The sequence below is a fragment of the Callorhinchus milii genome, unplaced genomic scaffold (assembly GCF_018977255.1).
Source record: "Callorhinchus milii isolate IMCB2004 unplaced genomic scaffold, IMCB_Cmil_1.0 Scaffold25, whole genome shotgun sequence".
NCBI classification, from domain to species: Eukaryota; Metazoa; Chordata; class Chondrichthyes; order Chimaeriformes; family Callorhinchidae; genus Callorhinchus; species Callorhinchus milii.
In genome coordinates this window covers 4,567,601-4,578,496 of record NW_024704766.1, presented here as the reverse complement: position 1 = coordinate 4,578,496, position 10,896 = coordinate 4,567,601, and the positions used below count along the sequence as shown (strand labels likewise).

At 44.8% G+C, this 10,896-nt stretch overlaps 1 non-coding gene across 1 annotated transcript; it reads right to left on the bottom strand.

Moving 5' to 3' along the window:
* Positions 1-213: 213 nt before the first annotated feature.
* On the bottom strand, positions 214-284 carry trnas-cga. Its single transcript has one exon. It is a non-coding gene; the product is annotated as a tRNA-Ser (tRNA).
* Positions 285-10,896: the final 10,612 nt, after the last annotated feature.

Genomic DNA, 10,896 nt, shown 5'->3' with positions numbered 1-10,896 from the left:
TGAATTTATTTTATATCTTGTGGGCAAAACGCGGCAGCCAACTGCGCACAGCGGCGTCCCACAAACAGTCGTGGATTGAGTGACCAAATGATTTATTTGTTTAAAGGAATTATTTTACCCACGGAAAAGTGATCCGCAAATCGACTAATAACCGGGTTCCTTCTTGCTGCTGGGTAAACAGAGGCGTGTGGGTAAGGGAACTCGCCCAACGTTTCGCTCTGCCCCGGGAATCGAACCCGGGTCCTCTCGCTTTCGAGGCGAGCGCTGTAACCACTGAGCTACAGGATTCCATGCTGGAATGGGAGGACACGGGGATGAGATGAAATGGTCCGAAGGGACTTCATAATCCAACCCTCTAATCTTGTAAAGTGTGCCTTGGGCCAGTCAACTGTGGAGGAGTATTAGCAGTGGCATTGGAGATGCCCTTTGCTCAGCTGTATCTCTCCCATCCAGATGGAAGCGAGTGAATATAATAGTGAGCGGCTCATCGAGAGAAGAATTCTTGGATGTTAAGCTCTGCTGAATAATGCTAAAGTTTTACAAGAGGGGATGCGGAGCACATGGTTCCTATTCCTGTAACGTTTTTCCTAATCAGTCCTGCAGCGTAGTGGTTAGAGCACTCGTTTCGCACGCGAGAAACCTGGGTTCGGTTCCCGAAATGTGGGGCAGGTTTCCTTACTCCGTGCGCCTCTGTGTACCCAGCAGCAAGTAGTAAGTAGGAACCCGGTTGTTCGTCTATTGGCGGGGGTTTCCTTCAAAAAAATAAATAATAATAATAAATTGGCCACTTTAGTTTCTGCCGCGTTTCTCCCACAAAACATACCGTAGATTCACTTTATAATATATTCTGTGAAGTGCTTTTTGGACGTCTCGAAGACGTGATAAGGCGCTGTATTGAATGCAAGGATTATTGTTATAATTACTGCACTGGAGTTGAAACGCCCTGAAACGGCTCTTAAAGCAGTAGCCATCTGACCCAGAGGTGAGAGCGCTACCAACTCAGTCAGGCTGATATCCTGAAAGATGGGAGTGAAAATAAACCAAAGATCTTAAAACAGTGACATTGTGAACTTCAAAACAATCTCTACGCTGCTCAGCAAATCCTGTGAAGCGCTTTGAGATGGCCTCCTGACCCTAAAGACTCGATATGGAATGCTTAAAAAAAAAGAATGTTTTATTTAACCGTAAGCCATGAATATCAGATGAGTCACAGAAGATAGTTTATGAAGCCATGAATGGAAAAATATTCCCTGGAGATAGTTTTGTCTCAATAGACTGTCTAAACCCAGTTTTCCTTCCAGATTAAAACCCTCAGATTGTTACTGGAATGGATGGTGTGTTTTTTTTCACCGGTGTCTGTCAGAGTAGGAGGTTATGGTGTGAAGCGGTGATAAGAAGGGATTTTGATGATGTTGGTTTATAAATGTGATTTATTTGAATATGATCACCCATTGGGTTGCAATAATAAGGAGTCGATGGTGATGAGCGAGCGCTTAAATTTAGAATAACAATAATAGTCCTTGGATTTTAGATAATGCCTCATCACATGATTGAGACGTCTCAAAGCGCTTCAGAGAATAGACGGTAAACTGGATTGACTGTATATTTTGTGGGAAAAACACGGCAGCCAATTGCACACAGCAGTCTCCCATAAACCATCGGTGGATTGAGTGACCAAATTATTATTATTATTTTTTTTGAAGGGATTATTACCCCTGGAAAGCGAGCCGTCAGTCAACTAACATCTGGTTTCCTACTTACTGCTCGGTAAACAGAGACGTGTGGAGTATGGAAACTTGCCTGAGGTTTCGCCCTGCCTGACAAAATAATAATAACCCTTGCATTTGGTAGAGCTCCTTATTACATCGTCGAGGAGTTTCAAAGCCTTCACAGGATAAAAATAATAATCCTTATATTAGATATAGCGCCTTATCCTGTCGTCGAGACGTCTCAAAGAGCTTCACAGAATTTAATAAAAAGTATAGTGACTGCGTTTTACTGCGATGTGTATGAATCAAGAGGGATTATTCCTTCTTCCCCGGCAAAGCTACTGGTATAAACCATTGCGTTAACTGGTGACTGTATAACCGGAAAAACACAAAAGCATTCAATCTCACTGGGAAAATAATCAGTTAAAATTTCACCGAACACTCAAAGCAGCGAAAGGTTAAAGGAGTTCCTATTTTCTGAATCCCTTTTTCAAAGATGCTGTAATTATGTATAATCCAAGTATTTTTGGTAATTATGAGCTGTGTGGGTTACGGCAGAAATCTTTCATTGTCTTTTGGGGATTTTTTTCCTGCCAGTTTCAGTGGGTTGCAAACTGAATTAAAGTACGAGTCTCCTTCATGTCTGTTGAGACTTCCCTACAGAAACCCTCCGGTAATGAAGCCAAGCTGTGGCGAACTTATAATTTCCACACACACAGGGGAGGGAGGGAAGGGGGGGGGTGGTGGGGGGGAGCAATTCTGTGTTGAATTACTGGCTTTTCTGTCCGTCAGTGCATTTTCCCTGACAATCAGTAAACTGAGCCGGACTTGAAAGCTCGCTAGGCTTCCCGCTAAACTTTGCGAATGATTTGCTCGTCAACAGTTTGCGTGGCGCAAACGTTGTGTTGTGGCACAGTGGTTTGCGTGTTGCTCCAGGTGATACGGCATTTTTCTCACCCCCTCTCGACCTGATTTCTTATGTAAAAGGGGGAGGGAGGGTGGGGGGGTGTCTAATTTGCGATGATTCTCTGCTCCAGAAATGTCAGGTGTCAGCCTGGCTCAGTTGGTTCCATCCTCACCTCTGAAAATGTGTATATACGGCCAATTGCTTGCTTTTTTTTTGGCAATTCAAGCGCCAAACCGGGACTTTGAACTTGACGCTCCAGTGCTGGTGAGGGTGGGGAGGAGGGGGTGGGGGAGGGTCGCACATTGTTGGAGGTGCCGTTCTTCGGATGAGATGTTAAACTGAGGTCCTTCAGCCTGTCCAAGTGGACGTTAAAGAATCCCATGGCGCTAATCGGAAATAGAAGGGAGTTTCCCACAGTATCCTGGTCAACAAACCCTCAGATAAATCACTTTGTGGCTGTTCGTGAGACATGACTTTGCCTACCAAATACACAGTCACTGCACTGTACAGTAAAATCCTGTGAAGCGCTTTGAGACACCTTGATAATTTAGTGTGTCAAAGGCACTATATCAAGTGCAAGGACTTTGATTCAATGAGGCTCGACCGAATGTTCCTATTGAAAAGGTTTCGCGAGTTTGGAGTTACACTCGGCAGAAAGTTGCAACCGCTTTTGCCGCTGGAGGGTTAACCTGGTTTACGAGAGACCAAAGCAGGTAAACCCTGACAATTACTGAGGCAGAGAGAGATCCTTATCCTTGGTTCCAACCCCACCAGAAACTCAAAGCACAAATCATTCCCACAGCGAGTGAGAGGTACTGAAGCGCAGTGAAGCTTTATTGTGGCTTTGGGCTGACTTCGACAGTTCTCTAGATTTCAATCACCCTTCATCTAAAGTCCATTAACCCTAGTTAGAAGCAGCTTTCCTCTGGACCCACAGACTGCTGTGTTTGTGCCAATGCTTCCTGTTACTGCAGTTAAAAATGCAAATTACATGTTTACGTTGTATTTAATTTCACGCTGGATTACAGCAATTCTCTGCCCCCAAATTGCACGCATTTCCCAAAGCAGTAACAGCTGTGTGTCTTGTGCCTTTCTTTGCATCTTCTATCAAAAGCAGGGTGGTTGGCGGACAGGAACAAGGAGCAAGCCTCAAAAACAGCAGCGTTCCATTAAACATGTGCCTTTCCCCCTATTCAGTATCCCTGTCTCCGCAGTTCACTGATCCTAATCCTACAGTCTCCGCTCCCCACCCCTCCTGATCCCAACCACCAGCTTGGGAGCAGATCCCTGACTGTCCAGCCCTTGTCAGACATCCTCCTGACGTGAGAGGCGCTGTGCAAGTGCAACTTGTTGATGTGTATAAATATATAACCAGCACCGATGGACAAATCACCCAACTGATTTTTTTTCTCCCCCAAAGCAATACTTTGGTTTTCACGCGTCAAACTCAACGCACTTTTAAATGTGGAACTCGCAGGTTGGGTTCCTCTTAAACACGCCGCCGAGTTTCCACGTGTGTCGAACACCTGTCTGACTGGAGGGGAGTGGGGGGGGGGGGGGGGGGAAGAAACGCCTATGTTTTTGCTCCAAGGTTTTCTGATGCAAGATTGATTCTAAGGCTGGACACCAGTGAGGTTTGAATGGGGCCCATTTCCCCCCTCCCCACAGAGATGCTCAGAATTTCACGTGACACAATGAAAGCATTTATGGGATATCCATAATACTTTTATGACCCTGACTCCTCATTCGTCCCAGATGGATCTGACAGTTCCCTAACTCATTTTCACCCTACGGCATTTTAAACCTTAAAAACTCCATTAGCACATTGTCTGGGCGAGGCACCAGGCCCCCCCCAAAATATATAAAATCAATAACAATAACCTTTTTTGCAATGTCCTTTCCAACTCATAATTTTGTTTGACAAAAATAAAACAAAGAGCATTGTTATAAACATATATATATATATTTTAAAAAGTCGAAGAGTTGCGTTGAAACAAAAATCTTTAACATCTAAATTAGCCCAAGCCACGGGTTATAATAATAATAATAATAATAATAATCCTTGCATTTGATATAGCGCTTTTCACGTCAGGAGGACGTCCCAAAGCGCTTCACAGAATATACTGTAAAGTGAATTGACTGTATATTTGTGGGCGAACGCGGCAGCCAATTGCGCACAGCAATAATAATAATAATAATAATAGGTTAAATAATAACAACACTTATACACCGCCATTCACATTGGGGGATCTTGCAAAGTGTTTCGCAGGATAGACTGTATGTTATTTGTAGCAGCCTATTTGACATATAAAAATGTCCTACAAACAGCCAATGACTGATTTATTTGGGGGGGATTGATGGCCAGGACAGCAGGAGGGTGAAACTCCCTTCTTTTTGGTCCATTTTGTCATGGGATCTTTATCATCCGTCTGAACAGGCAGACAGGACCTTGGGACTTAACGTCTCATTCAAAGGACGGCATCTGTAACCATCCAGAACACCCCATAATTGTGTTGGAGTGTCAACCTTGACTACATGAGTTCCCAGTCACGACTTGGCACTTACACACACACAAGACTCTGACCTGAAAGAGCTACCGACTGACCCAGTCTGACACATAATTAAGAATACAAATTCTACCCCCAAATTTTCAATAGATCTGGACATGTCCGACCGCCAAATTGTCCACATCATTAAGCAATTGGAATCGATGATCTTCCTATCTGCCATCAATCCGCATGGTCTCTTTAGGTCCCACCAAATTAGCTTTAAGTACAGAGACTTCCTATACTTTCAAATGGAGCAGTTCACAGTGGCTCATGGAGCAACTTCTCTCAGATGCTTTTGGTGACGTTTGCTTTGGAAAATGCAACACACCGTCGACTCCGTCAAGGCTTTGGCTGTGAAAGTTTCAGAGTCTTTGCTGGAGTTAATTCAGAACAGCATAGAACAAAGTGACCTAGAACTCAGATCATGGTGCAGCGATGGCCTGTACGTCACCAAAAAAGGCTCTTAAAAGTTTATGAACAAGAAAGCAGCTTGGAAAGAGATGCAAAGAAACGCTGCAGCCAATTGCGCCCAGCCTTGTCCAATAAACAGTCGTGGATTGAGTGAATTTATTTATTTTGAAGGATTAATGTGATCTGCCAATAGACTAACAGCTGGGTTCCTACTTACTGCTACGTAAACAGAGGCGTACGGAGTAAGGAAACTTGCCTAAGGTTTCTCCCTGCCCGGGAATCGAACCAAGTTCCTGTTGCTTGCGATATGCGATATGCCACTACGCTACAGGATTCTTTATTTGCTTATGATATGTTTAGCTGCTCTGGTCTCGCCAGTGCAAGTGCCTTGACCTGTTCCTCAGTTGCCCTGACATTGCAAACATTGAAAACGGCATTTTTCGAAACAATTTATTTGCTGCGCTAAAATCAATCAGACGTCATAGTCGCAATGCAAGATAATGCCAAGCTTGCGAGACAGGGCAAAAACAGGAAAGAGTCAGACAGAAGAGCAAAATGCTACCAATATCGGCTGGGAGATTGCAAAAGCTTCCTAACGTCAGCTGAGCCCATCTTCTCCGTGTTTCGGGGACGTATTTCGGGAGTGGGGTGTCACCCGACCTCCCGCATTGGCTCAGTTGGTTAATCAATGCCCCTTTGTGAGCTACACAGAGCAAGATGGCGTCTCTTTTGTGGAGTCCTGTAGCTCAGTGGTTAGAGCCTTCACCTCACTGATCACGTCGTTGAGATGTCTCAAATCGCTTCGCTGAATATACTGCCAAGTGTAGTGACTGTGTATTTTGTGGGCCAAACGCGGCAGCCAATTGCGCACAGCAGCGTCCCACAAAGCGTAATGGATTGAAGTGACCAAATTTTTTTTTTGAGGGATTATTACCCCTGGAAAGCGATCCGCTAATCGACTAACAACCGGGTTCCTATTATTATTGCTAAGTAAAGAGAAGCGTGTGGTGTAAGGACGTTACTTACATTAAGCCTAATTCCCCTCCCACCGGGAATCAAACCCAAGTCCTCTCGCTTATGAGGTTAGCCCGCTAACCACTACGCTACACGGCTCTACATTTTATATTTATATCCTGCACATTGACTTCCAATTGTGCAGAGCACTTTCCAAGGAAAGGCCATTCTCAATATTTAACATCTTCAGTTATTAATGGTTAAGAGAGATTTACTCCAGAATCCCAAACGTATCATTTATTAATTCATTACAGGATGTGTTTCACATTCATTTCGACGCTTAATACATCTTGCTTAAAGAAAGCAATTTTGCCGCACTGGCACATGCCAGAACAACCATCAGATCTATTCCTGATTCTTTTATATACGTCAGTCTGTCTCCCTGCCATGTTCAAGGAACATGTTTTTTTTAATGCCTTAATTAACAGCGGGCTCCAACCATTCAGTGCACACGTTCTGAAAAAGCTCAAGCCACAACCACCCCGTTCGCTCGTTTTCTTTTTAATAATTATGATTTTAAAAATCAAGGTGCTTTTTGTGTGTTTTTCTTTTTCTTTCCTGAAGCTACTGATCTCTGTTGAGAGCTCTCGGCTACTCGGCCCATTTGTTGTGAACCGTGCACCTCAAAGGAGATTCACATCGGGTTGGCAGAATAGATTCAAGTGCGCGGAACTAGAAAATATTCAGCTCATATTTTATGAATCCAGTAAAAGTTTCAGAGATTAGTGATAATAATAATCCCTGCATTTGATATAGCGCCTGATCACATCATCGCGACGTCTCAAAGCCCTTCAATGGATATACTGTAAAGTGCAGTGGCTGTGTATTTTGTGAGCGGCTGTAATTTCTCACAATGTCCCACAAACTTGAGCGACCAATTTTATTTGAAGGACTGTTGCAATGCTTGCAAGGGTGGCGGAGGCAGATTTGATAACAGGTTGCAAAGGGGAATTAGATAGGTACTCAAATAGGAAACGTTTGCAGGGGTGTGGGGTAAGAGCGGGGCAGTGGATAACTCTTTCACACGCACGATGGGCCGAATGGCCTCCTCCTGTGCTGTAAGATTCTATGGTTGTAATAGTCCAATAATTATGGATTGCAAGGTCAATGGGAGTATGTGGAACAGACGCACATTTTATAATTCATCAAGATGACTTATTTCTTTTTAAAAGCAAGCAGGGCGTTCATCATTCTGTTCCTCCCGGACCTAAATATAAACTAGCAAAACATGAAGAATGTGCACGGAGTTGGCTGATGTTTTATTTTGGCTGATGGATAGATTCGGGTTTCTCATTCAAATGAAAAGCAGATTCATTTATAGTTGGTAGCAGAGACGAAAGAGCCAACAAAGCATGAAGGACCATCTGTAAAGCGTATCAAAATACACGTAGGAATACTCCCGATTTGCCAACAAAACAAAGGTCTCGTTCTCTACTTTACAACTCAACTTTTTTGGGGGCCTTAGTTTTGGGAGTTTTCGGACGTTTAACCTAATTCGGTGCGACTGCTGATCCAGTCGGTTGATTGTGGGTTCAAACTCCTTGGCAGGGACTTTAAGCTACTGGTCTCACTCCATGGCTGTTTGTGGGACTTTGCTGTGCGCAATTGTGATGCCGCATTCGCCTACAAAATACACAGTCACGACACTTCGGAGTAAACTTCCCGTGAAGTCAGGCCCTCGAGACTTTGACAACGTGACGATCAATAAGGTTTGTAATACAAGAGTAAATGATTCATTCATACAAACGCACATTGAACGCTATTAACAATGTGCAGCTGTTAGCAAATGATATAGAATTAGTAGAATGCTATTAACACGGAAACAGGCTATTTGGCTCAATTTGCCCATGGCATTGTTTATACCCACACGAACATCCTATTCCAACCTGTATGACATCCCTCTATTCCCTTTTCCCTCATGTCTGCGCCCAACAGAGGAAACCGTAAACACGGTTGAAGAGGAATAAATTGGACAGGATTTATCCCGACGATATTGCTTTAACATTGCAGGAGTGGAACAGGTTTGAACGGTGGTCAGAGGTTCACTCAGCAACGGGTAGGATGTTTCAGAGTTATTGTTACTGAATGGCATACGAGCATTTAAGTGGGAAGGTAAATGTTGCACAGCCACAAAGCGACGACATGTCAAATATGGGTAACCGACAAGTCTTTCCTTTCACATTGTGTTGTGCAAATATTGACTGTTTGCCAAATGAACGCTGTTTGGACAAGAGTCTGAGTCAACAGTGTGACATTTCCACAAATAAGTAATTATTATAATAATAATCCTTGCATTTAATACAGTGCGCCTTATCACGCCTTCGAGACGTCTCAAAGCGCTTCGCGGGATACGCCGTAAAGCGAGTTGACCGCGTATTCTGTGGGCGAAACGCGGCAGCCGATCGTGCAGGGCAGCGTCCCAGAAAAAAGTGGTGGGTTGAAGGAGGAACACGACTGAGCAGAAACTTGAAAGGATGACAAATTGGGGGAGCGGTGGTGGTGGTGGGGGCGGGGCTTCATCTTTTTCACGTGGAAAAGCGTCCTGTTTCGCTGGCGGAGCCGAGGTAGCGACGAACGCAAAGTCCTGCGGCTTCGTTTTTTCTGTGCTATTATTTCCGACACATCAGCGTCGCAGCTGAATGGAGAGTCTCTGCTTCTCAGCGCCACGTTGCTAATGGCACTGAACACGTGCGACTGCGAGCAAGCACGGAGGGAAAGATCACAGCGGGCTAATTTGCCAGACACGAGCGCACACACACACACTCGGAAACGGGGAGTATTTTTAAAAAATTTTTTTGTTTGGAATAAAGACTCCGTTAATTTTTGTTAAGCGTAGGGACGTAAAGTGCTTTTAAGATTTTATGGACATTATTGGCCCCGCCAATATAGCCTCAGTGTTGTTGGAGCATTTCTCAGTCTCTGTATTTTGCGTAGACCCCAGATTCGCAACCTATTGGGTTGAGGCTGTGGTTTCTTCGTCACAAACTATGTCCTCTCTCTCTCTCTCTCTCTGTGACCAGGGTTCTCTCAGCCTCCTCATCCTCTCCCGCCATGTTCGACACAGTTGACCACGCTGTCCTGATCCGCCTCTCCTCCCTCATCCTACTCAGCTCAATTGACTCATCTATCTCTTTTGAAAGGTGTTTCCATTTAAATCTACGGTAATTAAAACTTGCGCTGATCATTTCCCCTCTCTTCCTCTGATGAACTTTTATTGGTCTCGAAATAATCCAGTGTTAATTTCCTCCTTTCGACCCCAGTCGAAAGGGTCGAAAGGAGGAACCGTTCAATCGTTCCTTGGCTTTTCGCGTCACAGGTTTCTAACGGAACCAAACTCTATCCTTGACACTGAAAGCTCAAGGGTCCTGCGCAATTGGCTGGCGCCTTTCGCCCACCAAACGCACAGTCAATCCGCCTTGTGTATCCTGTAAAGCACTTTGAGACGTCTCGAAGAAGCGATAAGGCACTGTATCACGTGCAAGGAATATTATTTCTCTCGCTTTCGACCAAGGTTCACTGTATGTCCAGCAATTCCCACCATCAGTTAGTTTGCCCATAGGGACATCAGTCTTGTTTCTTGCGAGAGACTGGTATTGTTGAGTACATTCTCAGGAACTTCTCTTGCTATTCTAGACGGTGAGTAAAGACCCGTCCCTCTCAACGGAGAGGCTAATTATTTACCGTCCTCTCCTTTTGCTGGTGCAGAGCCTTTTTTTTTCCTTCTGATTAATAATCTGCTGGCGAGCAAGCAGACGGACTTCAATTCTCTGCAAGCATAAACATTTTGGGATACGTCTGGAGCGGTAAAAGCTGTAATTTGTACTTCTGAATGACAAGGTTGACGTCCGTTCAGAACAAACGGTTGTAAGTGCCCATTTGCCGCAGAATGCGATCGTTTCCCCTTTTTTAGAAGGACAAGATCACGCGGCTCGTGTTGGTGAGGAGAAGGTTTGGAAACTCGTCTGAGCTACTGCTGTTCCCGTCTCACTATCTGACTCCAAGAGCACTCTCGGCTCTCAGTCAGAGGCTTGTGGGTTCAAGCCCCATGGCCACGTGGAGTCCTGTAGCTCAGTGGTTAGAGCACTCGCCTCGCAGCGAGGGGACTCAGTTTCGATTCGTGGGCAGGGTGAGACTTTGGGCAAGTTTCCTTACTCTACACGCCCCTGTTTAACTGGCAGTTAGTAGGAACATGGTTCCTAAATATTTCTGTATCTGTGACCTCCTAACCCCCACCAAACCGCCCGCTCCCTCCACTCAGCCGACCCACCCGCCCCACCATTGGTGGGAGCACCTTCAGCCACTCTGT